At 46.8% G+C, this 24,799-nt stretch overlaps 23 non-coding genes across 23 annotated transcripts; all 23 read left to right on the forward strand.

The window, feature by feature from the left end:
* The first annotated feature begins 901 nt into the window (after nt 1-901).
* Nucleotides 902-1,016, forward strand: LOC144800720 (U5 spliceosomal RNA). Its single transcript, XR_013604607.1, has one exon. It is a non-coding gene; the product is annotated as a U5 spliceosomal RNA (small nuclear RNA).
* Nucleotides 1,017-1,949: 933 nt separating this feature from the next.
* Nucleotides 1,950-2,064, forward strand: LOC144800006 (U5 spliceosomal RNA). The gene has a single exon (XR_013603929.1). It is a non-coding gene; the product is annotated as a U5 spliceosomal RNA (small nuclear RNA).
* Nucleotides 2,065-2,998: 934 nt separating this feature from the next.
* On the forward strand, nt 2,999-3,113 carry LOC144800721 (U5 spliceosomal RNA). The gene has a single exon (XR_013604608.1). It is a non-coding gene; the product is annotated as a U5 spliceosomal RNA (small nuclear RNA).
* A 933-nt stretch (nt 3,114-4,046) lies between these two features.
* On the forward strand, nt 4,047-4,161 carry LOC144800007 (U5 spliceosomal RNA). The gene has a single exon (XR_013603930.1). It is a non-coding gene; the product is annotated as a U5 spliceosomal RNA (small nuclear RNA).
* A 918-nt stretch (nt 4,162-5,079) lies between these two features.
* Nucleotides 5,080-5,194, forward strand: LOC144800468 (U5 spliceosomal RNA). Its single transcript, XR_013604368.1, has one exon. It is a non-coding gene; the product is annotated as a U5 spliceosomal RNA (small nuclear RNA).
* A 933-nt stretch (nt 5,195-6,127) lies between these two features.
* LOC144800520 (U5 spliceosomal RNA) lies at nt 6,128-6,242 on the forward strand. Its single transcript, XR_013604416.1, has one exon. It is a non-coding gene; the product is annotated as a U5 spliceosomal RNA (small nuclear RNA).
* Nucleotides 6,243-7,175: 933 nt separating this feature from the next.
* LOC144800009 (U5 spliceosomal RNA) lies at nt 7,176-7,290 on the forward strand. The gene has a single exon (XR_013603932.1). It is a non-coding gene; the product is annotated as a U5 spliceosomal RNA (small nuclear RNA).
* Nucleotides 7,291-8,224: 934 nt separating this feature from the next.
* On the forward strand, nt 8,225-8,339 carry LOC144800010 (U5 spliceosomal RNA). Its single transcript, XR_013603933.1, has one exon. It is a non-coding gene; the product is annotated as a U5 spliceosomal RNA (small nuclear RNA).
* A 918-nt stretch (nt 8,340-9,257) lies between these two features.
* LOC144800470 (U5 spliceosomal RNA) lies at nt 9,258-9,372 on the forward strand. The gene has a single exon (XR_013604370.1). It is a non-coding gene; the product is annotated as a U5 spliceosomal RNA (small nuclear RNA).
* Nucleotides 9,373-10,305: 933 nt separating this feature from the next.
* On the forward strand, nt 10,306-10,420 carry LOC144800011 (U5 spliceosomal RNA). The gene has a single exon (XR_013603934.1). It is a non-coding gene; the product is annotated as a U5 spliceosomal RNA (small nuclear RNA).
* Nucleotides 10,421-11,353: 933 nt separating this feature from the next.
* On the forward strand, nt 11,354-11,468 carry LOC144800012 (U5 spliceosomal RNA). The gene has a single exon (XR_013603935.1). It is a non-coding gene; the product is annotated as a U5 spliceosomal RNA (small nuclear RNA).
* Nucleotides 11,469-12,402: 934 nt separating this feature from the next.
* On the forward strand, nt 12,403-12,517 carry LOC144800013 (U5 spliceosomal RNA). Its single transcript, XR_013603936.1, has one exon. It is a non-coding gene; the product is annotated as a U5 spliceosomal RNA (small nuclear RNA).
* Nucleotides 12,518-13,450: 933 nt separating this feature from the next.
* Nucleotides 13,451-13,565, forward strand: LOC144800701 (U5 spliceosomal RNA). Its single transcript, XR_013604589.1, has one exon. It is a non-coding gene; the product is annotated as a U5 spliceosomal RNA (small nuclear RNA).
* A 933-nt stretch (nt 13,566-14,498) lies between these two features.
* On the forward strand, nt 14,499-14,613 carry LOC144800014 (U5 spliceosomal RNA). The gene has a single exon (XR_013603937.1). It is a non-coding gene; the product is annotated as a U5 spliceosomal RNA (small nuclear RNA).
* A 934-nt stretch (nt 14,614-15,547) lies between these two features.
* Nucleotides 15,548-15,662, forward strand: LOC144800015 (U5 spliceosomal RNA). Its single transcript, XR_013603938.1, has one exon. It is a non-coding gene; the product is annotated as a U5 spliceosomal RNA (small nuclear RNA).
* Nucleotides 15,663-16,595: 933 nt separating this feature from the next.
* On the forward strand, nt 16,596-16,710 carry LOC144800016 (U5 spliceosomal RNA). Its single transcript, XR_013603939.1, has one exon. It is a non-coding gene; the product is annotated as a U5 spliceosomal RNA (small nuclear RNA).
* A 933-nt stretch (nt 16,711-17,643) lies between these two features.
* Nucleotides 17,644-17,758, forward strand: LOC144800017 (U5 spliceosomal RNA). Its single transcript, XR_013603940.1, has one exon. It is a non-coding gene; the product is annotated as a U5 spliceosomal RNA (small nuclear RNA).
* Nucleotides 17,759-18,691: 933 nt separating this feature from the next.
* Nucleotides 18,692-18,806, forward strand: LOC144801168 (U5 spliceosomal RNA). Its single transcript, XR_013605038.1, has one exon. It is a non-coding gene; the product is annotated as a U5 spliceosomal RNA (small nuclear RNA).
* Nucleotides 18,807-19,740: 934 nt separating this feature from the next.
* On the forward strand, nt 19,741-19,855 carry LOC144800018 (U5 spliceosomal RNA). The gene has a single exon (XR_013603941.1). It is a non-coding gene; the product is annotated as a U5 spliceosomal RNA (small nuclear RNA).
* A 933-nt stretch (nt 19,856-20,788) lies between these two features.
* On the forward strand, nt 20,789-20,903 carry LOC144800021 (U5 spliceosomal RNA). Its single transcript, XR_013603943.1, has one exon. It is a non-coding gene; the product is annotated as a U5 spliceosomal RNA (small nuclear RNA).
* A 920-nt stretch (nt 20,904-21,823) lies between these two features.
* Nucleotides 21,824-21,938, forward strand: LOC144800022 (U5 spliceosomal RNA). Its single transcript, XR_013603944.1, has one exon. It is a non-coding gene; the product is annotated as a U5 spliceosomal RNA (small nuclear RNA).
* Nucleotides 21,939-22,872: 934 nt separating this feature from the next.
* On the forward strand, nt 22,873-22,987 carry LOC144800703 (U5 spliceosomal RNA). Its single transcript, XR_013604591.1, has one exon. It is a non-coding gene; the product is annotated as a U5 spliceosomal RNA (small nuclear RNA).
* A 933-nt stretch (nt 22,988-23,920) lies between these two features.
* Nucleotides 23,921-24,035, forward strand: LOC144800994 (U5 spliceosomal RNA). Its single transcript, XR_013604872.1, has one exon. It is a non-coding gene; the product is annotated as a U5 spliceosomal RNA (small nuclear RNA).
* Nucleotides 24,036-24,799: the final 764 nt, after the last annotated feature.

The following is a 24,799-nucleotide window of genomic DNA, read 5'->3' on the forward strand; positions in this document are numbered from 1 at the left end:
ATTGGGGAATATCTGCGAGTTGTCTGCTGCTGTTTTTTGGGGACATGAGCTTAGGTGTTTTATTCCTGAACTCCTCTGCTTGCTCATTTGCATAGACAGAGTGCAGGAGAGGTGCATCATGGGAAAGAGCTTGTGCAGTGCATGAGATTGCTTTTCGTGACTATCTTGGAATTTCATGATAGCAGGCAGTATGTTTTCTCCTCTCTTAATATTCCTGCTGTCAGAGGCCAGACGTCACCCTCCTTTTTCAAGGTGGCACCTAGACTCACGCTGTGCTTTTCATAGGGCTTGCCCGTTATTTGTGCCCGTTGGAGGTGTCCCATAGAGGTTGGCCAATCCTGAGTCGGTGCCCTGAGAGGGTGGCCAATCCTGAGTCAGATTCCTCTCAGGTACACTTGAAGCGGCACGCCAGTCCTGTTTCATGTGCCTCTAGCCTAGACAGATATATGCTTCTATATTCAGGTTTAATGAAAGTACGTGCGAAAAAGGGACTTAAAGTGCATGGCTATGTGCAGAGCACAGTGGTGGCTCACAGCCTAACGATTGGAAGGATGGTGTGGAAAGCGTAAAATCGCTGGGGGACAAAAGTCCTACAGTGCCACTTCACCTAAAGCCTGATGCACGCTTCCCGTTCCCCTTGCCCAGCATCCGCAACGCCTCCTAATGAGCTGAGGTGTGTACAGAAAAGAATTTGCATATTCCCAGACAGACGCATGGGAACTGTCCACCTTTTTGATTTTCTGTGCTTTGAGCAGAGACTCTGAAATTTGGGCCTGCTTCCCTCACCGGCCTGGTTCTTGTCCTCTTTCTTAGATTTTGAAAATACCTCTCAGGTCCTCACCCTCGCAATGACGGGGTCTTTGATGTGGTGCCACTTACCCCCAGAGAGCCATATTCTAACTTACTCTGGTTTCTCTTCAAAACGAAAAAATCTTTTGCCTTTTACTAAAGATTTCCGTGGAGAGGAACATTTACGAGTTTATTCAATTTTGTTAAGCCTTACCACAGGTGAGGCTGTTTATCGTATGTTTAAAAGAAAAGCATTAGAAATTGAGGAATATCTGCGAGTTGTCTGATGCTGTTTTTTGGGGACATGAGCTTAGGTGTTTTATTCCTGAACTCTCTGCTTGCTCATTTGCATAGACAGAGTGCAGGAGAGGTGCATCATGGGAAAGAGCTTGTGCAGTGCATGAGATTGCTTTTCGTGACTATCTTGGAATTTCACGATAGCAGGCAGTATGTTTTCTCCTCTCTTAATATTCCTGCTGTCAGAGGCCAGACGTCACCCTCCTTTTTCAAGGTGGCACCTAGACTCACGCTGTGCTTTTCATAGGGCTTGCCCGTTATTTGTGCCCGTTGGAGGTGCCCCATAGAGGTTGGCCAATCCTGAGTCGGTGCCCTGAGAGGGTGGCCAATCCTGAGTCAGATTCCTCTCAGGTACACTTGAAGCGGCACGCCAGTCCTGTTTCATGTGCCTCTAGCCTAGACAGATATATACTTCTATATTCAGGTTTAATGAAAGTACGTGCGAAAAAGGGACTTAAAGTGCATGGCTATGTGCAGAGCACAGTGGTGGCTCACAGCCTAACGATTGGAAGGATGGTGTGGAAAGCGTAAAATCGCTGGGGGACAAAAGTCCTACAGTGCCACTTCACCTAAAGCCTGATGCACGCTTCCCGTTCCCCTTGCCCAGCAGCCGCAATGCCTCCTAATGAGCTGAGGTGTGTACAGAAAAGAATTTGCATATTCCCAGACAGACGCATGGGAACTGTCCACCTTTTTGATTTTCTGTGCTTTGAGCAGAGACTCTGAAATTTGGGCCTGCTTCCCTCACCGGCCTGGTTCTTGTCCTCTTTCTTAGATTTTGAAAATACCTCTCAGGTCCTCACCCTCGCAATGACGGGGTCTTTGATGTGGTGCCACTTACCCCCAGAGAGCCATATTCTAACTTACTCTGGTTTCTCTTCAAAACGAAAAAATCTTTCGCCTTTTACTAAAGATTTCCGTGGAGAGGAACATTTACGAGTTTATTCAATTTTTTTAAGCCTTACCACAGGTGAGGCTGTTTATTGTGTGTTTAAAAGAAAAGCATTAGAAATTGGGGAATATCTGCGAGTTGTCTGCTGCTGTTTTTTGGGGACATGAGCTTAGGTGTTTTATTCCTGAACTCCTCTGCTTGCTCATTTGCATAGACAGAGTGCAGGAGAGGTGCATCATGGGAAAGAGCTTGTGCAGTGCATGAGATTGCTTTTCGTGACTATCTTGGAATTTCATGATAGCAGGCAGTATGTTTTCTCCTCTCTTAATATTCCTGCTGTCAGAGGCCAGACGTCACCCTCCTTTTTCAAGGTGGCACCTAGACTCACGCTGTGCTTTTCATAGGGCTTGCCCGTTATTTGTGCCCGTTGGAGGTGTCCCATAGAGGTTGGCCAATCCTGAGTCGGTGCCCTGAGAGGGTGGCCAATCCTGAGTCAGATTCCTCTCAGGTACACTTGAAGCGGCACGCCAGTCCTGTTTCATGTGCCTCTAGCCTAGACAGATATATGCTTCTATATTCAGGTTTAATGAAAGTACGTGCGAAAAAGGGACTTAAAGTGCATGGCTATGTGCAGAGCACAGTGGTGGCTCACAGCCTAACGATTGGAAGGATGGTGTGGAAAGCGTAAAATCGCTGGGGGACAAAAGTCCTACAGTGCCACTTCACCTAAAGCCTGATGCACGCTTCCCGTTCCCCTTGCCCAGCATCCGCAACGCCTCCTAATGAGCTGAGGTGTGTACAGAAAAGAATTTGCATATTCCCAGACAGACGCATGGGAACTGTCCACCTTTTTGATTTTCTGTGCTTTGAGCAGAGACTCTGAAATTTGGGCCTGCTTCCCTCACCGGCCTGGTTCTTGTCCTCTTTCTTAGATTTTGAAAATACCTCTCAGGTCCTCACCCTCGCAATGACGGGGTCTTTGATGTGGTGCCACTTACCCCCAGAGAGCCATATTCTAACTTACTCTGGTTTCTCTTCAAAACGAAAAAATCTTTTGCCTTTTACTAAAGATTTCCGTGGAGAGGAACATTTACGAGTTTATTCAATTTTGTTAAGCCTTACCACAGGTGAGGCTGTTTATCGTATGTTTAAAAGAAAAGCATTAGAAATTGAGGAATATCTGCGAGTTGTCTGATGCTGTTTTTTGGGGACATGAGCTTAGGTGTTTTATTCCTGAACTCTCTGCTTGCTCATTTGCATAGACAGAGTGCAGGAGAGGTGCATCATGGGAAAGAGCTTGTGCAGTGCATGAGATTGCTTTTCGTGACTATCTTGGAATTTCACGATAGCAGGCAGTATGTTTTCTCCTCTCTTAATATTCCTGCTGTCAGAGGCCAGACGTCACCCTCCTTTTTCAAGGTGGCACCTAGACTCACGCTGTGCTTTTCATAGGGCTTGCCCGTTATTTGTGCCCGTTGGAGGTGCCCCATAGAGGTTGGCCAATCCTGAGTCGGTGCCCTGAGAGGGTGGCCAATCCTGAGTCAGATTCCTCTCAGGTACACTTGAAGCGGCACGCCAGTCCTGTTTCATGTGCCTCTAGCCTAGACAGATATATACTTCTATATTCAGGTTTAATGAAAGTACGTGCGAAAAAGGGACTTAAAGTGCATGGCTATGTGCAGAGCACAGTGGTGGCTCACAGCCTAACGATTGGAAGGATGGTGTGGAAAGCGTAAAATCGCTGGGGGACAAAAGTCCTACAGTGCCACTTCACCTAAAGCCTGATGCACGCTTCCCGTTCCCCTTGCCCAGCAGCCGCAATGCCTCCTAATGAGCTGAGGTGTGTACAGAAAAGAATTTGCATATTCCCAGACAGACGCATGGGAACTGTCCACCTTTTTGATTTTCTGTGCTTTGAGCAGAGACTCTGAAATTTGGGCCTGCTTCCCTCACCGGCCTGGTTCTTGTCCTCTTTCTTAGATTTTGAAAATACCTCTCAGGTCCTCACCCTCGCAATGACGGGGTCTTTGATGTGGTGCCACTTACCCCCAGAGAGCCATATTCTAACTTACTCTGGTTTCTCTTCAAAACGAAAAAATCTTTCGCCTTTTACTAAAGATTTCCGTGGAGAGGAACATTTACGAGTTTATTCAATTTTTTTAAGCCTTACCACAGGTGAGGCTGTTTATTGTGTGTTTAAAAGAAAAGCATTAGAAATTGGGGAATATCTGTGAGTTGTCTGATGCTGTTTTTTGGGGACATGAGCTTAGGTGTTTTATTCCTGAACTCCTCTGCTTGCTCATTTGCATAGACAGAGTGCAGGAGAGGTGCATCATGGGAAAGAGCTTGTGCAGTGCATGAGATTGCTTTTCGTGACTATCTAGGAATTTCATGATAGCAGGCAGTATGTTTTCTCCTCTCTTAATATTCCTGCTGTCAGAGGCCAGACGTCACCCTCCTTTTTCAAGGTGGCACCTAGACTCACGCTGTGCTTTTCATAGGGCTTGCCCGTTATTTGTGCCCGTTGGTTGGCCAATCCTGAGTCGGTGCCCTGAGAGGGTGGCCAATCCTGAGTCAGATTCCTCTCAGGTACACTTGAAGCGGCACGCCAGTCCTGTTTCATGTGCCTCTAGCCTAGACAGATATATGCTTCTATATTCAGGTTTAATGAAAGTACGTGCGAAAAAGGGACTTAAAGTGCATGGCTATGTGCAGAGCACAGTGGTGGCTCACAGCCTAACGATTGGAAGGATGGTGTGGAAAGCGTAAAATCGCTGGGGGACAAAAGTCCTACAGTGCCACTTCACCTAAAGCCTGATGCACGCTTCCCGTTCCCCTTGCCCAGCATCCGCAACGCCTCCTAATGAGCTGAGGTGTGTACAGAAAAGAATTTGCATATTCCCAGACAGACGCATGGGAACTGTCCACCTTTTTGATTTTCTGTGCTTTGAGCAGAGACTCTGAAATTTGGGCCTGCTTCCCTCACCGGCCTGGTTCTTGTCCTCTTTCTTAGATTTTGAAAATACCTCTCAGGTCCTCACCCTCGCAATGACGGGGTCTTTGATGTGGTGCCACTTACCCCCAGAGAGCCATATTCTAACTTACTCTGGTTTCTCTTCAAAACGAAAAAATTTTTCGCCTTTTACTAAAGATTTCCGTGGAGAGGAACATTTACGAGTTTATTCAATTTTTTTAAGCCTTACCACAGGTGAGGCTGTTTATCGTGATTTTAAAAGAAAAGCATTAGAAATTGAGGAATATCTGCGAGTTGTCTGATGCTGTTTTTTGGGGACATGAGCTTAGGTGTTTTATTCCTGAACTCTCTGCTTGCTCATTTGCATAGACAGAGTGCAGGAGAGGTGCATCATGGGAAAGAGCTTGTGCAGTGCATGAGATTGCTTTTCGTGACTATCTTGGAATTTCACGATAGCAGGCAGTATGTTTTCTCCTCTCTTAATATTCCTGCTGTCAGAGGCCAGACGTCACCCTCCTTTTTCAAGGTGGCACCTAGACTCACGCTGTGCTTTTCATAGGGCTTGCCCGTTATTTGTGCCCGTTGGAGGTGCCCCATAGAGGTTGGCCAATCCTGAGTCGGTGCCCTGAGAGGGTGGCCAATCCTGAGTCAGATTCCTCTCAGGTACACTTGAAGCGGCACGCCAGTCCTGTTTCATGTGCCTCTAGCCTAGACAGATATATACTTCTATATTCAGGTTTAATGAAAGTACGTGCGAAAAAGGGACTTAAAGTGCATGGCTATGTGCAGAGCACAGTGGTGGCTCACAGCCTAACGATTGGAAGGATGGTGTGGAAAGCGTAAAATCGCTGGGGGACAAAAGTCCTACAGTGCCGCTTCACCTAAAGCCTGATGCACGCTTCCCGTTCCCCTTGCCCAGCAGCCGCAACGCCTCCTAATGAGCTGAGGTGTGTACAGAAAAGAATTTGCATATTCCCAGACAGACGCATGGGAACTGTCCACCTTTTTCATTTTCTGTGCTTTGAGCAGAGACTCTGAAATTTGGGCCTGCTTCCCTCACCGGCCTGGTTCTTGTCCTCTTTCTTAGAGCCTGAAAATACCTCTCAGGTCCTCACCCTCGCAATGACGGGGTCTTTGATGTGGTGCCACTTACCCCCAGAGAGCCATATTCTAACTTACTCTGGTTTCTCTTCAAAAAGAAAAAATCTTTCGCCTTTTACTAAAGATTTCCGTGGAGAGGAACATTTACGAGTTTATTCAATTTTTTTAAGCCTTACCACAGGTGAGGCTGTTTATCGTGTGTTTAAAAGAAAAGCATTAGAAATTGAGGAATATCTGCGAGTTGTCTGATGTTGTTTTTTGGGGACATGAGCTTAGGTGTTTTATTCCTGAACTCTCTGCTTGCTCATTTGCATAGACAGAGTGCAGGAGAGGTGCATCATGGGAAAGAGCTTGTGCAGTGCATGAGATTGCTTTTCGTGACTATCTTGGAATTTCACGATAGCAGGCAGTATGTTTTCTCCTCTCTTAATATTCCTGCTGTCAGAGGCCAGACGTCACCCTCCTTTTTCAAGGTGGCACCTAGACTCACGCTGTGCTTTTCATAGGGCTTGCCCGTTATTTGTGCCCGTTGGAGGTGCCCCATAGAGGTTGGCCAATCCTGAGTCGGTGCCCTGAGAGGGTGGCCAATCCTGAGTCAGATTCCTCTCAGGTACACTTGAAGCGGCACGCCAGTCCTGTTTCATGTGCCTCTAGCCTAGACAGATATATACTTCTATATTCAGGTTTAATGAAATTACGTGCGAAAAAGGGACTTAAAGTGCATGGCTATGTGCAGAGCACAGTGGTGGCTCACAGCCTATCGATTGGAAGGATGGTGTGGAAAGCGTAAAATCGCTGGGGGACGAAAGTCCTACAGTGCCACTTCACCTAAAGCCTGATGCACGCTTCCCGTTCCCCTTGCACAGCAGCTGCAACGCCTCCTAATGAGCTGAGGTGTGTACAGAAAAGAATTTGCATATTCCCAGACAGACGCATGGGAACTGTCCACCTTTTTGATTTTCTGTGCTTTGAGCAGAGACTCTGAAATTTGGGCCTGCTTCCCTCACCGGCCTGGTTCTTGTCCTCTTTCTTAGATTTTGAAAATACCTCTCAGGTCCTCACCCTCGCAATGACGGGGTCTTTGATGTGGTGCCACTTACCCCCAGAGAGCCATATTCTAACTTACTCTGGTTTCTCTTCAAAACGAAAAAATCTTTCGCCTTTTACTAAAGATTTCCGTGGAGAGGAACATTTACGAGTTTATTCAATTTTTTTAAGCCTTACCACAGGTGAGGCTGTTTATTGTGTGTTTAAAAGAAAAGCATTAGAAATTGGGGAATATCTGCGAGTTGTCTGCTGCTGTTTTTTGGGGACATGAGCTTAGGTGTTTTATTCCTGAACTCCTCTGCTTGCTCATTTGCATAGACAGAGTGCAGGAGAGGTGCATCATGGGAAAGAGCTTGTGCAGTGCATGAGATTGCTTTTCGTGACTATCTTGGAATTTCATGATAGCAGGCAGTATGTTTTCTCCTCTCTTAATATTCCTGCTGTCAGAGGCCAGACGTCACCCTCCTTTTTCAAGGTGGCACCTAGACTCACGCTGTGCTTTTCATAGGGCTTGCCCGTTATTTGTGCCCGTTGGAGGTGCCCCATAGAGGTTGGCCAATCCTGAGTCGGTGCCCTGAGAGGGTGGCCAATCCTGAGTCAGATTCCTCTCAGGTACACTTGAAGCGGCACGCCAGTCCTGTTTCATGTGCCTCTAGCCTAGACAGATATATACTTCTATATTCAGGTTTAATGAAAGTACGTGCGAAAAAGGGACTTAAAGTGCATGGCTATGTGCAGAGCACAGTGGTGGCTCACAGCCTAACGATTGGAAGGATGGTGTGGAAAGCGTAAAATCGCTGGGGGACAAAAGTCCTACAGTGCCACTTCACCTAAAGCCTGATGCACGCTTCCCGTTCCCCTTGCCCAGCAGCCGCAATGCCTCCTAATGAGCTGAGGTGTGTACAGAAAAGAATTTGCATATTCCCAGACAGACGCATGGGAACTGTCCACCTTTTTGATTTTCTGTGCTTTGAGCAGAGACTCTGAAATTTGGGCCTGCTTCCCTCACCGGCCTGGTTCTTGTCCTCTTTCTTAGATTTTGAAAATACCTCTCAGGTCCTCACCCTCGCAATGACGGGGTCTTTGATGTGGTGCCACTTACCCCCAGAGAGCCATATTCTAACTTACTCTGGTTTCTCTTCAAAACGAAAAAATCTTTCGCCTTTTACTAAAGATTTCCGTGGAGAGGAACATTTACGAGTTTATTCAATTTTTTTAAGCCTTACCACAGGTGAGGCTGTTTATTGTGTGTTTAAAAGAAAAGCATTAGAAATTGGGGAATATCTGTGAGTTGTCTGCTGCTGTTTTTTGGGGACATGAGCTTAGGTGTTTTATTCCTGAACTCCTCTGCTTGCTCATTTGCATAGACAGAGTGCAGGAGAGGTGCATCATGGGAAAGAGCTTGTGCAGTGCATGAGATTGCTTTTCGTGACTATCTAGGAATTTCATGATAGCAGGCAGTATGTTTTCTCCTCTCTTAATATTCCTGCTGTCAGAGGCCAGACGTCACCCTCCTTTTTCAAGGTGGCACCTAGACTCACGCTGTGCTTTTCATAGGGCTTGCCCGTTATTTGTGCCCGTTGGTTGGCCAATCCTGAGTCGGTGCCCTGAGAGGGTGGCCAATCCTGAGTCAGATTCCTCTCAGGTACACTTGAAGCGGCACGCCAGTCCTGTTTCATGTGCCTCTAGCCTAGACAGATATATGCTTCTATATTCAGGTTTAATGAAAGTACGTGCGAAAAAGGGACTTAAAGTGCATGGCTATGTGCAGAGCACAGTGGTGGCTCACAGCCTAACGATTGGAAGGATGGTGTGGAAAGCGTAAAATCGCTGGGGGACAAAAGTCCTACAGTGCCACTTCACCTAAAGCCTGATGCACGCTTCCCGTTCCCCTTGCCCAGCATCCGCAACGCCTCCTAATGAGCTGAGGTGTGTACAGAAAAGAATTTGCATATTCCCAGACAGACGCATGGGAACTGTCCACCTTTTTGATTTTCTGTGCTTTGAGCAGAGACTCTGAAATTTGGGCCTGCTTCCCTCACCGGCCTGGTTCTTGTCCTCTTTCTTAGATTTTGAAAATACCTCTCAGGTCCTCACCCTCGCAATGACGGGGTCTTTGATGTGGTGCCACTTACCCCCAGAGAGCCATATTCTAACTTACTCTGGTTTCTCTTCAAAACGAAAAAATTTTTCGCCTTTTACTAAAGATTTCCGTGGAGAGGAACATTTACGAGTTTATTCAATTTTTTTAAGCCTTACCACAGGTGAGGCTGTTTATCGTGATTTTAAAAGAAAAGCATTAGAAATTGAGGAATATCTGCGAGTTGTCTGATGCTGTTTTTTGGGGACATGAGCTTAGGTGTTTTATTCCTGAACTCTCTGCTTGCTCATTTGCATAGACAGAGTGCAGGAGAGGTGCATCATGGGAAAGAGCTTGTGCAGTGCATGAGATTGCTTTTCGTGACTATCTTGGAATTTCACGATAGCAGGCAGTATGTTTTCTCCTCTCTTAATATTCCTGCTGTCAGAGGCCAGACGTCACCCTCCTTTTTCAAGGTGGCACCTAGACTCACGCTGTGCTTTTCATAGGGCTTGCCCGTTATTTGTGCCCGTTGGAGGTGCCCCATAGAGGTTGGCCAATCCTGAGTCGGTGCCCTGAGAGGGTGGCCAATCCTGAGTCAGATTCCTCTCAGGTACACTTGAAGCGGCACGCCAGTCCTGTTTCATGTGCCTCTAGCCTAGACAGATATATACTTCTATATTCAGGTTTAATGAAAGTACGTGCGAAAAAGGGACTTAAAGTGCATGGCTATGTGCAGAGCACAGTGGTGGCTCACAGCCTAACGATTGGAAGGATGGTGTGGAAAGCGTAAAATCGCTGGGGGACAAAAGTCCTACAGTGCCGCTTCACCTAAAGCCTGATGCACGCTTCCCGTTCCCCTTGCCCAGCAGCCGCAACGCCTCCTAATGAGCTGAGGTGTGTACAGAAAAGAATTTGCATATTCCCAGACAGACGCATGGGAACTGTCCACCTTTTTCATTTTCTGTGCTTTGAGCAGAGACTCTGAAATTTGGGCCTGCTTCCCTCACCGGCCTGGTTCTTGTCCTCTTTCTTAGAGCCTGAAAATACCTCTCAGGTCCTCACCCTCGCAATGACGGGGTCTTTGATGTGGTGCCACTTACCCCCAGAGAGCCATATTCTAACTTACTCTGGTTTCTCTTCAAAACGAAAAAATCTTTCGCCTTTTACTAAAGATTTCCGTGGAGAGGAACATTTACGAGTTTATTCAATTTTTTTAAGCCTTACCACAGGTGAGGCTGTTTATCGTGTGTTTAAAAGAAAAGCATTAGAAATTGAGGAATATCTGCGAGTTGTCTGATGTTGTTTTTTGGGGACATGAGCTTAGGTGTTTTATTCCTGAACTCTCTGCTTGCTCATTTGCATAGACAGAGTGCAGGAGAGGTGCATCATGGGAAAGAGCTTGTGCAGTGCATGAGATTGCTTTTCGTGACTATCTTGGAATTTCACGATAGCAGGCAGTATGTTTTCTCCTCTCTTAATATTCCTGCTGTCAGAGGCCAGACGTCACCCTCCTTTTTCAAGGTGGCACCTAGACTCACGCTGTGCTTTTCATAGGGCTTGCCCGTTATTTGTGCCCGTTGGAGGTGCCCCATAGAGGTTGGCCAATCCTGAGTCGGTGCCCTGAGAGGGTGGCCAATCCTGAGTCAGATTCCTCTCAGGTACACTTGAAGCGGCACGCCAGTCCTGTTTCATGTGCCTCTAGCCTAGACAGATATATACTTCTATATTCAGGTTTAATGAAATTACGTGCGAAAAAGGGACTTAAAGTGCATGGCTATGTGCAGAGCACAGTGGTGGCTCACAGCCTATCGATTGGAAGGATGGTGTGGAAAGCGTAAAATCGCTGGGGGACGAAAGTCCTACAGTGCCACTTCACCTAAAGCCTGATGCACGCTTCCCGTTCCCCTTGCACAGCAGCTGCAACGCCTCCTAATGAGCTGAGGTGTGTACAGAAAAGAATTTGCATATTCCCAGACAGACGCATGGGAACTGTCCACCTTTTTGATTTTCTGTGCTTTGAGCAGAGACTCTGAAATTTGGGCCTGCTTCCCTCACCGGCCTGGTTCTTGTCCTCTTTCTTAGATTTTGAAAATACCTCTCAGGTCCTCACCCTCGCAATGACGGGGTCTTTGATGTGGTGCCACTTACCCCCAGAGAGCCATATTCTAACTTACTCTGGTTTCTCTTCAAAACGAAAAAATCTTTCGCCTTTTACTAAAGATTTCCGTGGAGAGGAACATTTACGAGTTTATTCAATTTTTTTAAGCCTTACCACAGGTGAGGCTGTTTATTGTGTGTTTAAAAGAAAAGCATTAGAAATTGGGGAATATCTGCGAGTTGTCTGCTGCTGTTTTTTGGGGACATGAGCTTAGGTGTTTTATTCCTGAACTCCTCTGCTTGCTCATTTGCATAGACAGAGTGCAGGAGAGGTGCATCATGGGAAAGAGCTTGTGCAGTGCATGAGATTGCTTTTCGTGACTATCTTGGAATTTCATGATAGCAGGCAGTATGTTTTCTCCTCTCTTAATATTCCTGCTGTCAGAGGCCAGACGTCACCCTCCTTTTTCAAGGTGGCACCTAGACTCACGCTGTGCTTTTCATAGGGCTTGCCCGTTATTTGTGCCCGTTGGAGGTGCCCCATAGAGGTTGGCCAATCCTGAGTCGGTGCCCTGAGAGGGTGGCCAATCCTGAGTCAGATTCCTCTCAGGTACACTTGAAGCGGCACGCCAGTCCTGTTTCATGTGCCTCTAGCCTAGACAGATATATGCTTCTATATTCAGGTTTAATGAAAGTACGTGCGAAAAAGGGACTTAAAGTGCATGGCTATGTGCAGAGCACAGTGGTGGCTCACAGCCTAACGATTGGAAGGATGGTGTGGAAAGCGTAAAATCGCTGGGGGACAAAAGTCCTACAGTGCCACTTCACCTAAAGCCTGATGCACGCTTCCCGTTCCCCTTGCCCAGCATCCGCAACGCCTCCTAATGAGCTGAGGTGTGTACAGAAAAGAATTTGCATATTCCCAGACAGACGCATGGGAACTGTCCACCTTTTTGATTTTCTGTGCTTTGAGCAGAGACTCTGAAATTTGGGCCTGCTTCCCTCACCGGCCTGGTTCTTGTCCTCTTTCTTAGATTTTGAAAATACCTCTCAGGTCCTCACCCTCGCAATGACGGGGTCTTTGATGTGGTGCCACTTACCCCCAGAGAGCCATATTCTAACTTACTCTGGTTTCTCTTCAAAACGAAAAAATCTTTCGCCTTTTACTAAAGATTTCCGTGGAGAGGAACATTTACGAGTTTATTCAATTTTTTTAAGCCTTACCACAGGTGAGGCTGTTTATTGTGTGTTTAAAAGAAAAGCATTAGAAATTGGGGAATATCTGCGAGTTGTCTGCTGCTGTTTTTTGGGGACATGAGCTTAGGTGTTTTATTCCTGAACTCTCTGCTCGCTCATTTGCATATACAGAGTGCAGGAGAGGTGCATCATGGGAAAGAGCTTGTGCAGTGCATGAGATTGCTTTTCGTGACTATCTTGGAATTTCACGATAGCAGGCAGTATGTTTTCTCCTCTCTTAATATTCCTGCTGTCAGAGGCCAGACGTCACCCTCCTTTTTCAAGGTGGCACCTAGACTCACGCTGTGCTTTTCATAGGGCTTGCCCGTTATTTGTGCCCGTTGGAGGTGCCCCATAGAGGTTGGCCAATCCTGAGTCGGTGCCCTGAGAGGGTGGCCAATCCTGAGTCAGATTCCTCTCAGGTACACTTGAAGCGGCACGCCAGTCCTGTTTCATGTGCCTCTAGCCTAGACAGATATATGCTTCTATATTCAGGTTTAATGAAAGTACGTGCGAAAAAGGGACTTAAAGTGCATGGCTATGTGCAGAGCACAGTGGTGGCTCACAGCCTAACGATTGGAAGGATGGTGTGGAAAGCGTAAAATCGCTGGGGGACAAAAGTCCTACAGTGCCACTTCACCTAAAGCCTGATGCACGCTTCCCGTTCCCCTTGCCCAGCATCCGCAACGCCTCCTAATGAGCTGAGGTGTGTACAGAAAAGAATTTGCATATTCCCAGACAGACGCATGGGAACTGTCCACCTTTTTGATTTTCTGTGCTTTGAGCAGAGACTCTGAAATTTGGGCCTGCTTCCCTCACCGGCCTGGTTCTTGTCCTCTTTCTTAGATTTTGAAAATACCTCTCAGGTCCTCACCCTCGCAATGACGGGGTCTTTGATGTGGTGCCACTTACCCCCAGAGAGCCATATTCTAACTTACTCTGGTTTCTCTTCAAAACGAAAAAATCTTTCGCCTTTTACTAAAGATTTCCGTGGAGAGGAACATTTACGAGTTTATTCAATTTTGTTAAGCCTTACCACAGGTGAGGCTGTTTATCGTATGTTTAAAAGAAAAGCATTAGAAATTGAGGAATATCTGCGAGTTGTCTGATGCTGTTTTTTGGGGACATGAGCTTAGGTGTTTTATTCCTGAACTCTCTGCTTGCTCATTTGCATAGACAGAGTGCAGGAGAGGTGCATCATGGGAAAGAGCTTGTGCAGTGCATGAGATTGCTTTTCGTGACTATCTTGGAATTTCACGATAGCAGGCAGTATGTTTTCTCCTCTCTTAATATTCCTGCTGTCAGAGGCCAGACGTCACCCTCCTTTTTCAAGGTGGCACCTAGACTCACGCTGTGCTTTTCATAGGGCTTGCCCGTTATTTGTGCCCGTTGGAGGTGCCCCATAGAGGTTGGCCAATCCTGAGTCGGTGCCCTGAGAGGGTGGCCAATCCTGAGTCAGATTCCTCTCAGGTACACTTGAAGCGGCACGCCAGTCCTGTTTCATGTGCCTCTAGCCTAGACAGATATATACTTCTATATTCAGGTTTAATGAAAGTACGTGCGAAAAAGGGACTTAAAGTGCATGGCTATGTGCAGAGCACAGTGGTGGCTCACAGCCTAACGATTGGAAGGATGGTGTGGAAAGCGTAAAATCGCTGGGGGACAAAAGTCCTACAGTGCCACTTCACCTAAAGCCTGATGCACGCTTCCCGTTCCCCTTGCCCAGCAGCCGCAATGCCTCCTAATGAGCTGAGGTGTGTACAGAAAAGAATTTGCATATTCCCAGACAGACGCATGGGAACTGTCCACCTTTTTGATTTTCTGTGCTTTGAGCAGAGACTCTGAAATTTGGGCCTGCTTCCCTCACCGGCCTGGTTCTTGTCCTCTTTCTTAGATTTTGAAAATACCTCTCAGGTCCTCACCCTCGCAATGACGGGGTCTTTGATGTGGTGCCACTTACCCCCAGAGAGCCATATTCTAACTTACTCTGGTTTCTCTTCAAAACGAAAAAATCTTTCGCCTTTTACTAAAGATTTCCGTGGAGAGGAACATTTACGAGTTTATTCAATTTTTTTAAGCCTTACCACAGGTGAGGCTGTTTATTGTGTGTTTAAAAGAAAAGCATTAGAAATTGGGGAATATCTGCGAGTTGTCTGCTGCTGTTTTTTGGGGACATGAGCTTAGGTGTTTTATTCCTGAACTTCTCTGCTTGCTCATTTGCATAGACAGAGTGCAGGAGAGGTGCATCATGGGAAAGAGCTTGTGCAGTGTTTGAGATTGCTTTTCGTGACTATCTTGGAATTTCATGATAGCAGGCAGTATGTTTTCTCCTCTCTTAATATTCCTGCTGTCAGAGGCCAGACGTCACCCTCCTTTTTCAAGGTGGCACCTAGACTCACGCTGTGCTTTTCATAGGGCTTGCCCGTTATTTTTGCCCGTTGGAGGTGCCCCATAGAGGTTGGCCAATCCTGAGTCGGTGCCCTGACAGGGTGGCCAATCCTGAGTCAGATTCCTCTCAGGTACACTTGAAGCGGCACGCCAGTCCTGTTTCATGTGCCTCTAGCCTAGACAGATATATGCTTCTATATTCAGGTTTAATGAAAGTACGTGCGAAAAAGGGACTTAAAGTGCATGGCTATGTGCAGAGCACAGTGGTGGCTCACAGCCTAACGATTGGAAGGATGGTGTGGAAAGCGTAAAATCGCTGGGGGACAAAAGTCCTACAGTGCCACTTCACCTAAAGCCTGATGCACGCTTCCCGTTCCCCTTGCCCAGCATCCGCAACGCCTCCTAATGAGCTGAGGTGTGTACAGAAAAGAATTTGCATATTCCCAGACAGACGCATGGGAACTGTCCACCTTTTTGATTTTCTGTGCTTTGAGCAGAGACTCTGAAATTTGGGCCTGCTTCCCTCACCGGCCTGGTTCTTGTCCTCTTTCTTAGATTTTGAAAATACCTCTCAGGTCCTCACCCTCGCAATGACGGGGTCTTTGATGTGGTGCCACTTACCCCCAGAGAGCCATATTCTAACTTACTCTGGTTTCTCTTCAAAACGAAAAAATCTTTCGCCTTTTACTAAAGATTTCCGTGGAGAGGAACATTTACGAGTTTATTCAATTTTTTTAAGCCTTACCACAGGTGAGGCTGTTTATCGTGTGTTTAAAAGAAAAGCATTAGAAATTGAGGAATATCTGCGAGTTGTCTGATGCTGTTTTTTGGGGACATGAGCTTAGGTGTTTTATTCCTGAACTCTCTGCTTGCTCATTTGCATAGACAGAGTGCAGGAGAGGTGCATCATGGGAAAGAGCTTGTGCAGTGCATGAGATTGCTTTTCGTGACTATCTTGGAATTTCACGATAGCAGGCAGTATGTTTTCTCCTCTCTTAATATTCCTGCTGTCAGAGGCCAGACGTCACCCTCCTTTTTCAAGGTGGCACCTAGACTCACGCTGTGCTTTTCATAGGGCTTGCCCGTTATTTGTGCCCGTTGGAGGTGCCCCATAGAGGTTGGCCAATCCTGAGTCGGTGCCCTGAGAGGGTGGCCAATCCTGAGTCAGATTCCTCTCAGGTACACTTGAAGCGGCACGCCAGTCCTGTTTCATGTGCCTCTAGCCTAGACAGATATATGCTTCTATATTCAGGTTTAATGAAAGTACGTGCGAAAAAGGGACTTAAAGTGCATGGCTATGTGCAGAGCACAGTGGTGGCTCACAGCCTAACGATTGGAAGGATGGTGTGGAAAGCGTAAAATCGCTGGGGGACAAAAGTCCTACAGTGCCACTTCACCTAAAGCCTGATGCACGCTTCCCGTTCCCCTTGCCCAGCATCCGCAACGCCTCCTAATGAGCTGAGGTGTGTACAGAAAAGAATTTGCATATTCCCAGACAGACGCATGGGAACTGTCCACCTTTTTGATTTTCTGTGCTTTGAGCAGAGACTCTGAAATTTGGGCCTGCTTCCCTCACCGGCCTGGTTCTTGTCCTCTTTCTTAGATTTTGAAAATACCTCTCAGGTCCTCACCCTCGCAATGACGGGGTCTTTGATGTGGTGCCACTTACCCCCAGAGAGCCATATTCTAACTTACTCTGGTTTCTCTTCAAAACGAAAAAATCTTTCGCCTTTTACTAAAGATTTCCGTGGAGAGGAACATTTACGAGTTTATTCAATTTTTTTAAGCCTTACCACAGGTGAGGCTGTTTATTGTGTGTTTAAAAGAAAAGCATTAGAAATTGGGGAATATCTGCGAGTTGTCTGCTGCTGTTTTTTGGGGACATGAGCTTAGGTGTTTTATTCCTGAACTCTCTGCTCGCTCATTTGCATATACAGAGTGCAGGAGAGGTGCATCATGGGAAAGAGCTTGTGCAGTGCATGAGATTGCTTTTCGTGACTATCTTGGAATTTCACGATAGCAGGCAGTATGTTTTCTCCTCTCTTAATATTCCTGCTGTCAGAGGCCAGACGTCACCCTCCTTTTTCAAGGTGGCACCTAGACTCACGCTGTGCTTTTCATAGGGCTTGCCCGTTATTTGTGCCCGTTGGAGGTGCCCCATAGAGGTTGGCCAATCCTGAGTCGGTGCCCTGAGAGGGTGGCCAATCCTGAGTCAGATTCCTCTCAGGTACACTTGAAGCGGCACGCCAGTCCTGTTTCATGTGCCTCTAGCCTAGACAGATATATGCTTCTATATTCAGGTTTAATGAAAGTACGTGCGAAAAAGGGACTTAAAGTGCATGGCTATGTGCAGAGCACAGTGGTGGCTCACAGCCTAACGATTGGAAGGATGGTGTGGAAAGCGTAAAATCGCTGGGGGACAAAAGTCCTACAGTGCCACTTCACCTAAAGCCTGATGCACGCTTCCCGTTCCCCTTGCCCAGCATCCGCAACGCCTCCTAATGAGCTGAGGTGTGTACAGAAAAGAATTTGCATATTCCCAGACAGACGCATGGGAACTGTCCACCTTTTTGATTTTCTGTGCTTTGAGCAGAGACTCTGAAATTTGGGCCTGCTTCCCTCACCGGCCTGGTTCTTGTCCTCTTTCTTAGATTTTGAAAATACCTCTCAGGTCCTCACCCTCGCAATGACGGGGTCTTTGATGTGGTGCCACTTACCCCCAGAGAGCCATATTCTAACTTACTCTGGTTTCTCTTCAAAACGAAAAAATCTTTCGCCTTTTACTAAAGATTTCCGTGGAGAGGAACATTTACGAGTTTATTCAATTTTTTTAAGCCTTACCACAGGTGAGGCTGTTTATTGTGTGTTTAAAAGAAAAGCATTAGAAATTGGGGAATATCTGCGAGTTGTCTGCTGCTGTTTTTTGGGGACATGAGCTTAGGTGTTTTATTCCTGAACTCTCTGCTTGCTCATTTGCATATACAGAGTGCAGGAGAGGTGCATCATGGGAAAGAGCTTGTGCAGTGCATGAGATTGCTTTTCGTGACTATCTTGGAATTTCACGATAGCAGGCAGTATGTTTTCTCCTCTCTTAATATTCCTGCTGTCAGAGGCCAGACGTCACCCTCCTTTTTCAAGGTGGCACCTAGACTCACGCTGTGCTTTTCATAGGGCTTGCCCGTTATTTGTGCCCGTTGGAGGTGCCCCATAGAGGTTGGCCAATCCTGAGTCGGTGCCCTGAGAGGGTGGCCAATCCTGAGTCAGATTCCTCTCAGGTACACTTGAAGCGGCACGCCAGTCCTGTTTCATGTGCCTCTAGCCTAGACAGATATATACTTCTATATTCAGGTTTAATGAAAGTACGTGCGAAAAAGGGACTTAAAGTGCATGGCTATGTGCAGAGCACAGTGGTGGCTCACAGCCTAACGATTGGAAGGATGGTGTGGAAAGCGTAAAATCGCTGGGGGACAAAAGTCCTACAGTGCCACTTCACCTAAAGCCTGATGCACGCTTCCCGTTCCCCTTGCCCAGCAGCCGCAATGCCTCCTAATGAGCTGAGGTGTGTACAGAAAAGAATTTGCATATTCCCAGACAGACGCATGGGAACTGTCCACCTTTTTGATTTTCTGTGCTTTGAGCAGAGACTCTGAAATTTGGGCCTGCTTCCCTCACCGGCCTGGTTCTTGTCCTCTTTCTTAGATTTTGAAAATACCTCTCAGGTCCTCACCCTCGCAATGACGGGGTCTTTGATGTGGTGCCACTTACCCCCAGAGAGCCATATTCTAACTTACTCTGGTTTCTCTTCAAAACGAAAAAATCTTTCGCCTTTTACTAAAGATTTCCGTGGAGAGAAACATTTACGAGTTTATTCAATTTTTTTAAGCCTTACCACAGGTGAGGCTGTTTATTGTGTGTTTAAAAGAAAAGCATTAGAAATTGGGGAATATCTGCGAGTTGTCTGCTGCTGTTTTTTGGGGACATGAGCTTAGGTGTTTTATTCCTGAACTCCTCTGCTTGCTCATTTGCATAGACAGAGTGCAGGAGAGGTGCATCATGGGAAAGAGCTTGTGCAGTGCATGAGATTGCTTTTCGTGACTATCTTGGAATTTCATGATAGCAGGCAGTATGTTTTCTCCTCTCTTAATATTCCTGCTGTCAGAGGCCAGACGTCACCCTCCTTTTTCAAGGTGGCACCTAGACTCACGCTGTGCTTTTCATAGGGCTTGCCCGTTATTTGTGCCCGTTGGAGGTGCCCCATAGAGGTTGGCCAATCCTGAGTCGGTGCCCTGACAGGGTGGCCAATCCTGAGTCAGATTCCTCTCAGGTACACTTGAAGCGGCACGCCAGTCCTGTTTCATGTGCCTCTAGCCTAGACAGATATATGCTTCTATATTCAGGTTTAATGAAAGTACGTGCGAAAAAGGGACTTAAAGTGCATGGCTATGTGCAGAGCACAGTGGTGGCTCACAGCCTAACGATTGGAAGGATGGTGTGGAAAGCGTAAAATCGCTGGGGGACAAAAGTCCTACAGTGCCACTTCACCTAAAGCCTGATGCACGCTTCCCGTTCCCCTTGCCCAGCATCCGCAACGCCTCCTAATGAGCTGAGGTGTGTACAGAAAAGAATTTGCATATTCCCAGACAGACGCATGGGAACTGTCCACCTTTTTGATTTTCTGTGCTTTGAGCAGAGACTCTGAAATTTGGGCCTGCTTCCCTCACCGGCCTGGTTCTTGTCCTCTTTCTTAGATTTTGAAAATACCTCTCAGGTCCTCACCCTCGCAATGACGGGGTCTTTGATGTGGTGCCACTTACCCCCAGAGAGCCATATTCTAACTTACTCTGGTTTCTCTTCAAAACGAAAAAATCTTTCGCCTTTTACTAAAGATTTCCGTGGAGAGGAACATTTACGAGTTTATTCAATTTTTTTAAGCCTTACCACAGGTGAGGCTGTTTATCGTGTGTTTAAAAGAAAAGCATTAGAAATTGAGGAATATCTGCGAGTTGTCTGATGCTGTTTTTTGGGGACATGAGCTTAGGTGTTTTATTCCTGAACTCTCTGCTTGCTCATTTGCATAGACAGAGTGCAGGAGAGGTGCATCATGGGAAAGAGCTTGTGCAGTGCATGAGATTGCTTTTTGTGACTATCTTGGAATTTCACGATAGCAGGCAGTATGTTTTCTCCTCTCTTAATATTCCTGCTGTCAGAGGCCAGACGTCACCCTCCTTTTTCAAGGTGGCACCTAGACTCACGCTGTGCTTTTCATAGGGCTTGCCCGTTATTTGTGCCCGTTGGAGGTGCCCCATAGAGGTTGGCCAATCCTGAGTCGGTGCCCTGAGAGGGTGGCCAATCCTGAGTCAGATTCCTCTCAGGTACACTTGAAGCGGCACGCCAGTCCTGTTTCATGTGCCTCTAGCCTAGACAGATATATACTTCTATATTCAGGTTTAATGAAAGTACGTGCGAAAAAGGGACTTAAAGTGCATGGCTATGTGCAGAGCACAGTGGTGGCTCACAGCCTAACGATTGGAAGGATGGTGTGGAAAGCGTAAAATCGCTGGGGGACAAAAGTCCTACAGTGCCGCTTCACCTAAAGCCTGATGCACGCTTCCCGTTCCCCTTGCCCAGCAGCCGCAACGCCTCCTAATGAGCTGAGGTGTGTACAGAAAAGAATTTGCATATTCCCAGACAGACGCATGGGAACTGTCCACCTTTTTCATTTTCTGTGCTTTGAGCAGAGACTCTGAAATTTGGGCCTGCTTCCCTCACCGGCCTGGTTCTTGTCCTCTTTCTTAGAGCCTGAAAATACCTCTCAGGTCCTCACCCTCGCAATGACGGGGTCTTTGATGTGGTGCCACTTACCCCCAGAGAGCCATATTCTAACTTACTCTGGTTTCTCTTCAAAACGAAAAAATCTTTCGCCTTTTACTAAAGATTTCCGTGGAGAGGAACATTTACGAGTTTATTCAATTTTTTTAAGCCTTACCACAGGTGAGGCTGTTTATTGTGTGTTTAAAAGAAAAGCATTAGAAATTGGGGAATATCTGCGAGTTGTCTGCTGCTGTTTTTTGGGGACATGAGCTTAGGTGTTTTATTCCTGAACTCTCTGCTTGCTCATTTGCATATACAGAGTGCAGGAGAGGTGCATCATGGGAAAGAGCTTGTGCAGTGCATGAGATTGCTTTTCGTGACTATCTTGGAATTTCATGATAGCAGGCAGTATGTTTTCTCCTCTCTTAATATTCCTGCTGTCAGAGGCCAGACGTCACCCTCCTTTTTCAAGGTGGCACCTAGACTCACGCTGTGCTTTTCATAGGGCTTGCCCGTTATTTGTGCCCGTTGGAGGTGCCCCATAGAGGTTGGCCAATCCTGAGTCGGTGGCCAATCCTGAGTCAGATTCCTCTCAGGTACACTTGAAGCGGCACGCCAGTCCTGTTTCATGTGCCTCTAGCCTAGACAGATATATACTTCTATATTCAGGTTTAATGAAAGTACGTGCGAAAAAGGGACTTAAAGTGCATGGCTATGTGCAGAGCACAGTGGTGGCTCACAGCCTATCGATTGGAAGGATGGTGTGGAAAGCGTAAAATCGCTGGGGGACGAAAGTCCTACAGTGCCACTTCACCTAAAGCCTGATGCACGCTTCCCGTTCCCCTTGCACAGCAGCTGCAACGCCTCCTAATGAGCTGAGGTGTGTACAGAAAAGAATTTGCATATTCCCAGACAGACGCATGGGAACTGTCCACCTTTTTGATTTTCTGTGCTTTGAGCAGAGACTCTGAAATTTGGGCCTGCTTCCCTCACCGGCCTGGTTCTTGTCCTCTTTCTTAGATTTTGAAAATACCTCTCAGGTCCTCACCCTCGCAATGACGGGGTCTTTGATGTGGTGCCACTTACCCCCAGAGAGCCATATTCTAAATTACTCTGGTTTCTCTTCAAAACGAAAAAATCTTTCGCCTTTTACTAAAGATTTCCGTGGAGAGGAACATTTACGAGTTTATTCAATTTTTTTAAGCCTTACCACAGGTGAGGCTGTTTATTGTGTGTTTAAAAGAAAAGCATTAGAAATTGGGGAATATGTGCGAGTTGTCTGCTGCTGTTTTTTGGGGACATGAGCTTAGGTGTTTTATTCCTGAACTCCTCTGCTTGCTCATTTGCATAGACAGAGTGCAGGAGAGGTGCATCATGGGAAAGAGCTTGTGCAGTGCATGAGATTGCTTTTCGTGACTATCTTGGAATTTCATGATAGCAGGCAGTATGTTTTCTCCTCTCTTAATATTCCTGCTGTCAGAGGCCAGACGTCACCCTCCTTTTTCAAGGTGGCACCTAGACTCACGCTGTGCTTTTCATAGGGCTTGCCCGTTATTTGTGCCCGTTGGAGGTGCCCCATAGAGGTTGGCCAATCCTGAGTCGGTGCCCTGAGAGGGTGGCCAATCCTGAGTCAGATTCCTCTCAGGTACACTTGAAGCGGCACGCCAGTCCTGTTTCATGTGCCTCTAGCCTAGACAGATATATGCTTCTATATTCAGGTTTAATGAAAGTACGTGCGAAAAAGGGACTTAAAGTGCATGGCTATGTGCAGAGCACAGTGGTGGCTCACAGCCTAACGATTGGAAGGATGGTGTGGAAAGCGTAAAATCGCTGGGGGACAAAAGTCCTACAGTGCCACTTCACCTAAAGCCTGATGCACGCTTCCCGTTCCCCTTGCCCAGCATCCGCAACGCCTCCTAATGAGCTGAGGTGTGTACAGAAAAGAATTTGCATATTCCCAGACAGACGCATGGGAACTGTCCACCTTTTTGATTTTCTGTGCTTTGAGCAGAGACTCTGAAATTTGGGCCTGCTTCCCTCACCGGCCTGGTTCTTGTCCTCTTTCTTAGATTTTGAAAATACCTCTCAGGTCCTCACCCTCGCAATGACGGGGTCTTTGATGTGGTGCCACTTACCCCCAGAGAGCCATATTCTAACTTACTCTGGTTTCTCTTCAAAACGAAAAAATCTTTCGCCTTTTACTAAAGATTTCCGTGGAGAGGAACATTTACGAGTTTATTCAATTTTGTTAAGCCTTACCACAGGTGAGGCTGTTTATCGTATGTTTAAAAGAAAAGCATTAGAAATTGAGGAATATCTGCGAGTTGTCTGATGCTGTTTTTTGGGGACATGAGCTTAGGTGTTTTATTCCTGAACTCTCTGCTTGCTCATTTGCATAGACAGAGTGCAGGAGAGGTGCATCATGGGAAAGAGCTTGTGCAGTGCATGAGATTGCTTTTCGTGACTATCTTGGAATTTCACGATAGCAGGCAGTATGTTTTCTCCTCTCTTAATATTCCTGCTGTCAGAGGCCAGACGTCACCCTCCTTTTTCAAGGTGGCACCTAGACTCACGCTGTGCTTTTCATAGGGCTTGCCCTTTATTTGTGCCCGTTGGAGGTGCCCCATAGAGGTTGGCCAATCCTGAGTCGGTGCCCTGAGAGGGTGGCCAATCCTGAGTCAGATTCCTCTCAGGTACACTTGAAGCGGCACGCCAGTCCTGTTTCATGTGCCTCTAGCCTAGACAGATATATACTTCTATATTCAGGTTTAATGAAAGTACGTGCGAAAAAGGGACTTAAAGTGCATGGCTATGTGCAGAGCACAGTGGTGGCTCACAGCCTAACGATTGGAAGGATGGTGTGGAAAGCGTAAAATCGCTGGGGGACAAAAGTCCTACAGTGCCACTTCACCTAAAGCCTGATGCACGCTTCCCGTTCCCCTTGCCCAGCAGCCGCAACGCCTCCTAATGAGCTGAGGTGTGTACAGAAAAGAATTTGCATATTCCCAGACAGACGCATGGGAACTGTCCACCTTTTTGATTTTCTGTGCTTTGAGCAGAGACTCTGAAATTTGGGCCTGCTTCCCTCACCGGCCTGGTTCTCGTCCTCTTTCTTAGATTTTGAAAATACCTCTCAGGTCCTCACCCTCGCAATGACGGGGTCTTTGATGTGGTGCCACTTACCCCCAGAGAGCCATATTCTAACTTACTCTGGTTTCTCTTCAAAATAAAAAAATATTTCGCCTTTTACTAAAGATTTCCGTGGAGAGGAACATTTACGAGTTTATTCAATTTTTTTAAGCCTTACCACAGGTGAGGCTGTTTATCGTGTGTTTAAAAGAAAAGCATTAGAAATTGGGGAATATCTGCGAGTTGTCTGCTGCTGTTTTTTGGGGACATGAGCTTAGGTGTTTTATTCCTGAACTCTCTGCTTGCTCATTTGCATAGACAGAGTGCAGGAGAGGTGCATCATGGGAAAGAGCTTGTGCAGTGCATGAGATTGCTTTTCGTGACTATCTTGGAATTTCACGATAGCAGGCAGTATGTTTTCTCCTCTCTTAATATTCCTGCTGTCAGAGGCCAGACGTCACCCTCCTTTTTCAAGGTGGCACCTAGACTCACGCTGTGCTTTTCATAGGGCTTGCCCGTTATTTGTGCCCGTTGGAGGTGCCCCATAGAGGTTGGCCAATCCTGAGTCGGTGCCCTGAGAGGGTGGCCAATCCTGAGTCAGATTCCTCTCAGGTACACTTGAAGCGGCACGCCAGTCCTGTTTCATGTGCCTCTAGCCTAGACAGATATATACTTCTATATTCAGGTTTAATGAAAGTACGTGCGAAAAAGGGACTTAAAGTGCATGGCTATGTGCAGAGCACAGTGGTGGCTCACAGCCTATCGATTGGAAGGATGGTGTGGAAAGCGTAAAATCGCTGGGGGACGAAAGTCCTACAGTGCCACTTCACCTAAAGCCTGATGCACGCTTCCCGTTCCCCTTGCACAGCAGCTGCAACGCCTCCTAATGAGCTGAGGTGTGTACAGAAAAGAATTTGCATATTCCCAGACAGACGCATGGGAACTGTCCACCTTT

The sequence above is a fragment of the Lissotriton helveticus genome, chromosome 12 (assembly GCF_964261635.1).
Source record: "Lissotriton helveticus chromosome 12, aLisHel1.1, whole genome shotgun sequence".
NCBI classification, from domain to species: Eukaryota; Metazoa; Chordata; class Amphibia; order Caudata; family Salamandridae; genus Lissotriton; species Lissotriton helveticus.